We start from the raw sequence: 7,373 nt of genomic DNA, 5'->3' as shown, positions 1-7,373 counted from the left end.
AATTTTAAATTTAAATTCATAGAAAAATTATTTTTGTACTCATACCTCTTATTTTACAAATGAGTTTATTTTCTCTACAAGTTAACTTAATCGATACAATTTCTCAAATTTAGTGGGAAAAGTACAGATGCGTGTTATTTCCAATGTAATTTTTCAAGAAATATATCAGATAATGTCTGCTTAATGTTTGGCTACAGGGAATTTTGAAAATCTATTTAAAAGTAAATGATACATTTTTTTTTTCAATTATGCGGTTTGCTTGTATGCCGTTTCGAAGTACGTTTAGCACTTTAAATGATTGAATTTCCTTTTTCATGACTTTGTTTTAAAACTGCACGGATGATAAACGGAAAAGAAGACGTGATTAATAATAGTTTTTTAAAATCATTTAGGAAGGAAGTGACTAACCATAATTGGATAAATAATATATTTTTCTAGACAAATTTGCATTGACATTCTTACCAAGCAAATGTTTGAATAAGATAACGATTTTCTGAACGTGTATTTTGTATTGATGTCGAACAGGTTAAATCAAATTTCAGCATAGGGATAATCAGTTCAAAGATAATGAGTGAGTATAATAAGTTATATTTTATAGCTCGTATTTGATTCTAAACCAAATGGAAATAACCATTGTCTTGTTATTTTCGAATAGCTCAAGTATTTTAACATTGTGTAATGGGCGCGAAATCAATGTAAAATACAATTTTACAAAAATGAAGTTGGAATAGACAGATACCGATTACTTATTTGTTTTTGATATGTTTAGTGGGCCATTAAACCTAAGGTATAGTTTATATTGTTATGATTGTTTCAGAATGTCGTCAGAAAGTTATGTCCTCTAGCATGATATTATTGCCAGGGAATTCAACACCGTATAAGAGAGTTTAAAAACAATAATATTACCTTAACATAATATGTCTTCCCTCTCTGTTTTCGGTGGCAGCTCCATATGCCCTAACATGAATATACAAACATAGGCTTTTTTTAAAAAACAAAATGTGAAATCCATGCACTAATAAAAGTATAACTTGCAATATTTGTAACTTTCTGACATTAGGTGATTGTAGCTTTCAGTTATAAATTCCCTTCAAAAATTATATCCGTATTTCTAAAGTTCTAGAATTAATATGAACATTTCTAAAACTTTCATCGAATTTTTACATATTATAGTTGAGAGACTAAGCAATTATTATTATATAGATTATTCTCTTCCATACCAGCTAATCTCTAATCGCGATCCAAAATGATAATTTCTAAGCTTTTAGACGTAGACACATATTTCCACTTGAAAAGTTACTGTAAATGAAATGAAGAAATATATCTATGGTGTTGCAGTCAGAAAATAAATTGCTGAAAAAATTATTTTATCTAAATTTTATGCATTTTCTTGATCCTCTTGATCATATTTAGAAATATATTCTTGATATTTTACATTTAAAAAAATTCCTTTCTCCTTGTATCTATCCAAACTAATCGAATTATGAAACAATTAATTTCTTTACTTTAAGCGCCTCGACTAAGTAATACCAGTTGACAGGCGGATCATCCTCGAGATGATCTGAAATCTTCTAATTCCAAGCTTCATATCTCGATCATTTTTAGAGATAGAAAATTGGACCACTTTTGTTTAAAATATTCGAGAATCAAGAAATTTTATTATAATTTTTACAAAATATACAATTTTTTCATTTCAAGCCAATGCTTATATTTATTGATTTAGAAGTTAGCAATTAGGCAACGATTAAAATGGGTATCCTGTATTTCGTTAAATATATAAAAATCCTTACAAATTTCAAACGTAACATATAAATGCATTGTTTAAGGTATTTATAGAAATGTTTCGAAATTAGGTAAAAAAGTTTCTATTTATAATACAACTTAATTTTTATTTAACGCCATTCAAAGGATCGAAAAGAAATCAACTCTCTTAAAACTGGCTATGGAATTAAAAAAAAACTATTCATAATGAATACGTTTTATTTTTTAGTCGAAGTAGTTTGGACATCATTTTAAAAATATTTTTTAATGAAATTAATTATTTTACTTTGCACCTTGTTTCTATCAACTACATCGCATTCTTAATACAAATGAATTTTTGGAAACTTTTATCTTATCCTTCATTGTTTGAAAAGAATAGTTTATCTGTTTTCAAAGACTGAATGAATTCTTTAGAAGAGCGAATTCCATGTTTCCCATTATCCTCCTGATTATCGATCTAACTATCTTATTTTGTATTTATCAAATCACTCTGATACATCTGATGTAAGGAGGTTTATATTGCAAGCTGCATAATCCTTAAAGTTATCTGAAATGGAAAGGAACTGTTTCCTATTTTCATTTTGAAATTCATCAACTCCGATCTTTCAAAAATCATGTTTTATAAAAGAGCTTAAGATGCATTTACTCCGAACTCTCTACCATCCTGAAGAAATCATATAAATGTCTTCTAGTAAGTTTGACTTTTTCTTGCTTCTATATTCTATACTTAAAAATGTATTTTTCAGAAGTTGTTTCTAATAGTATCGTTTAAAAATCCGTATAATCATCAAATCCCTAGGTTGAAGCTTTGCTTTACAAATGACAGGGAAAAATTCCACTCGTATATTTTGTAACTTTAAATCTACGATTTGGGATTGCCAATAACTAAAGAATCTTATGTTTCTGTGTGTGAATTTGTCTGTCCATTTTGTGAAGGTAGTTTTCAAAATGTGTTCTTGTCTTCCAAGAATTTTTGTTTGATGCATATTCAGCTGGAACACTTCTCAGATTGAAGCATCTTGACTTTTTTGATTTTGTAAATAACGATTATAATTTTTCATTCGCATTCGAGAAGAAAAGTCAATCGCAGATTTTATAGTTTTTTTGCCGTTACTGCATTCACTCTTTACTTCAAAAGTTCCTGCCAGGAAGAATATTGTGAAATAATCCTGTCTCTCCAACATTGAAAGCGTTTTTATAAGAATTAGTATGAAAAACTGTAATGTTTTTTTGTATTCATTCTTGGAGAGTCTTGTAATCGACTGCAGTAAACTTGCCATAAACAATGTCAGAAGATAAAATATAAGAAAAGCAACGTACAGTTAGATTACCGGACAGATATGTTTAACTTTATGATATCGCTGGACTCGATTCCGGTAGAAATTTTCATGTACACAATAAATAGAAAAATATTTAAGACATGGTTTAATAATCACGGTTTAAATAATCATTACAATTTGACGATTAAAGATTCTTTATTAAACATATCATGTGCATTAAGTTGTATAGAAATTTAATTGAAAAAGATTTAGAGAAAGAAGTTTAGTTGAATTTAAATAGAACCATTGTAAATAATAGATCTCCAGTTAGTTGCCAGAGTTGATTGAGGTAATAATAAATTTTACCTTTGTGAGCCAAATTAGTTATTTTAATAAATTTTGGTAATTACTATTTAGAAACTGGAATTCATTTTTACATTTTTAACATTAAATTTAACATTTAAAATTGCAAGAAAATGTTCTTACCTTTAAATATTTTAAAACTGAACAAACGTCATGCTGACTTTCAGAAAAAAAACTCCTCTTTAGAAAGGTAAAAATAATAAAAGATTAAAATAAAAGAATAAAAGTTAATAAAAGATTAAAATAAAAGAATAAAAGTTAATAAAAGAATAAAATAAAAGAATAAAAGTTAATAAAAGAATAAAATAAATGAAGTTAAATTTGCATTTTCCCATTCTATTCACTACCATTTAATATTTCTTTCTATTAGTTTGTCTGTAAATATTAGGAATTGACCTATAACAGATATAGAATATGTGTACTTGTAAAAGAGATGAATGTGTATGTATATCTATATCTATATCTATCTATCTATCTATCTATCTATCTATATATATATATATATATATATATTGGAGGAGAAAATGTGCTCCTCGATGCGATTTTTTAAAAAATTTTTTATTAGAATTTTAATTAATTAAAAATTAAGATTAATTTGGTGTTTACCGCGGAAAACCTCTGAAAATATTATCGCACAAAAAATGAATTTTACATTATTTCAAAATTTAACAAGATATTTTTAATGATGTCAATTTAATAATTTTCTAACAATTTTGGCATTTAAAAATTTTTTCTTTAATTTTTGTCTAATTTCCAATAATACATTACGTTGCCTCCCTGAAGTTCAAACCACTTTTATTTTTTCGTCAAATATTTAATGGCGTCATTTTTCCGATACTTGAAAGTGAAAGAAGAAGGATTCCATTTAACATCTGTGAAATTAGTTTGCAAGACAAATAACAAACTGACGCAATATTATCGCGAGATTTAGAAGATAGGTGAATCGGATATTTACATTTTTAATAGCTCTATGCTATTATAGCATTGCTCCCTATTAGAACGGTTTACATACGCATACAAAAGGAATTTAAGCATATTAAAAAAACAATCAGTTAATTTCATACAGACAATATAGATATAACTCCAAAAGACGATATTTTATTGTTTTTGTAGAATAATTGATAAAAATTTGAAAACAGTAACTTAGAGGAAGGGAAAAATAGATTCCTTCGAAGGCAAAGGAATTTATCGTTGTCTTCAAGTTTGTCAAAACTTTTTTTCCTTATTCCCCTCAAAAATGTTTTTCATCTAATTTATATGTGTAATGTTTTCATATATGACAGATTTACTAGAAATGTGCTTTTTTGACATTTTTTAGTGCTTGCTGTCTAAGTTATAGTCAGAAACATGACGATAACTTGAATATGTAGAAGACCATATGTGCTTCATGATGTCCCCTCAGACATTAAATGTTTACACTTCAAATTTTAAAAATATCAGATTTAGCAAAATTTAAAAAATAATTAATTTGGGAGACATTTCTATATTATTAGGCTTTTCATCATTATTTTAAAAATGATTTACTTTAAAATTTAATGGTTTACTTCAAATTTCTAAATTTATATTATAGAGAAATTTTCTAAAATACTTAAGTTATACTATTTGGATTTTTAAACTGTGACTCATTTTAAATTAATATAATTTAGTTCCTTTTTTTTAAATGTTAATAAAATGCTATAATTTTTTGTTAATATGTAATAATATGTTATATATTTTTACATATAATAAATATTTTTTTGTAATAATATGTTACATAAATTTTTTGTGAGATACTAAGAGTAGCTGTGCAAATTCATAAATATTTCATTAAAATTGCAAGAATTTTTAAAAAGCACAAAAATGGTATTATTTCTAACAAATTTTGTTAAAACTTTTGTACTGAACAAAAGATTAAATGTCTTTGAGAAATTGTATATATTTGTGACTTAAATGTCTTTGATATATTTGACTTAATATATATTAGACTCAAAAGTCTTTGAGAAATTGTATATATTTGTATATTATCAAAAGAAAACACAGAAATTTTTTAAAATTTATTTATTCAGTTTGTCTTTTTTGTATTCTATTATTCATTAATAATTCTATTACAGCACATACACTTGCAGTACTTAATCCAACAATTAATATAGTGAAAGCTCCTGTCAGATCTGCGAGACTGAGAGGATGTGTTGTGGATGTGCGTCCTTGAGTACAAATATCGTAAAAGAGAACAGATTTGGTCTTGTGACGCTTTGAGAGGCCTCCTTCATTGAATCTTAGAATCCTGTAAATGAAAAATTCCACTATAAGTTTATTCAAAACATTCGTTATAGGAAACAAAAATAGTTTGTGCTTTTTGACGTATCCTATAAAATTACGAAACTTAAAATGATTTAATACGTTGCTTGCCTTTGAGTAATCTAAATAATTTAAATAAGAAACAATTGTTGAGATAATAAATTACAAACAAAAAAGCTACAAACTAACAGAAATTCAATTTTTAATTTATTTTTTGAATAATAATTAAACGTTAAAAGTTATTTTTGTTATAATTCAATAACTGATAACAACAATTCCTAAATGTCACATTTAAGAAATTAAACCATAAATGCCATTTTATAATTGAAGACATATTGTTTATCAAAATTCAAAAATGGAATTATGTAAAGAGGGGAAACGGTACATGACATAATTCACATTTTCAGCACTCCTGGTCACCTTCTTTGATTTCTGATTTTTAAGAGAAAAGTTCTTTAAGATATTATCTGTACTGTGACGTATAGGATTGGCGGCCTGGACTTCACATATCCATGTATGATCTTAATTATACCACTATCAAAGGGAGCTTAGCATAGAATTCAATGAATACCTTGTTATAACTGTGAAGAATGCTCTATCTTATTTAACACGATGTCATATTTTATATGCTAAAACTATATACCAAATTTTATTGCTTTAGCTCTTTTGCTTTTACTCTCTTTGAATTTATCAGGGCTCGACATTTTCGTCGATTTGAGAATTTACGAAGAACCAGCAGGTACCAAAACATGCTCCCAAACGCAGCAGAGCCAATGTCTTGATTCAATTACCTTTTTGCAAGATGAAGCGCCTCCACACATTGGACTCTGTGTACAGCAGTTTCTTCGGCAACATTTTATTAATGAAAGAGTAATGAGTCGTGCATTTCCGGCAACTCAACCATCTCGTTCTACAAATCTTAATCCCTACGATTTTTAGCTTTGGGGGTACTTAAAAATTCTTGTTTATCGTGGACGTCTGCTAACCATGGCAGATTTGAAAGGCAGTGCATGCGAGAAGCATCTCAATCGACCCATTACGATCCGCAATTAAACAAGCTGGTAAGCATCGATAAGGTGCTTGTGATTGCATATTTGATACGTTCGAATAAAATGTATTACAAATGTGTATTTTGAGTCTTTTCAGTCAATTTTTGTTGTATAGCGCCATCTACGGGTGCTACTGGAATTAATTTGTTTTTCACGTAATCCGTCTTCCCATCTCTTGAATAGTATATTCACCAATTTTGGAACTTTACACTGAGTAGTTCTTTTTATAGAGAGCTCAGAGTAAGGGTGTTTTAATTTTGATCACCTTGTATATCTTTAAAAGTTCACACAAATTTATAATTTTAGTGTAAAGGTCGCTTCACATTTATTTCTTTACCTCATAGAAGTTGAGTAATCATGTGCATAGTGAGATAAACAGATAGGTATAGTTTTAAAATAGTGTTTTTTTCTCAGAGAGTTCTAAAACGTGAAATTTCATCAAAATCTGAATTACCATTCATTCTCTTCACATACGAGAAGGTGAAAAGAGAAGTTTAAATTTATCATAAAGGCTATTGTATACATACTCATAGTTGAACTTATTGATGAAAGACCTGGATAGGTCTTTTCTAGCACCTAGTGCCAAATAGGAAGCGCAAAGTCTAAGAGGGACAACCCTTATTCCGCAGAGTCCAGTCCTTTCGAACCTCTTCCCTATGAGGTA

Source organism: Argiope bruennichi, chromosome 8, assembly GCF_947563725.1.
Source record: "Argiope bruennichi chromosome 8, qqArgBrue1.1, whole genome shotgun sequence".
Lineage (NCBI taxonomy): Eukaryota > Metazoa > Arthropoda > Arachnida > Araneae > Araneidae > Argiope > Argiope bruennichi.
Note: the sequence above shows the minus strand (reverse complement) of the source record.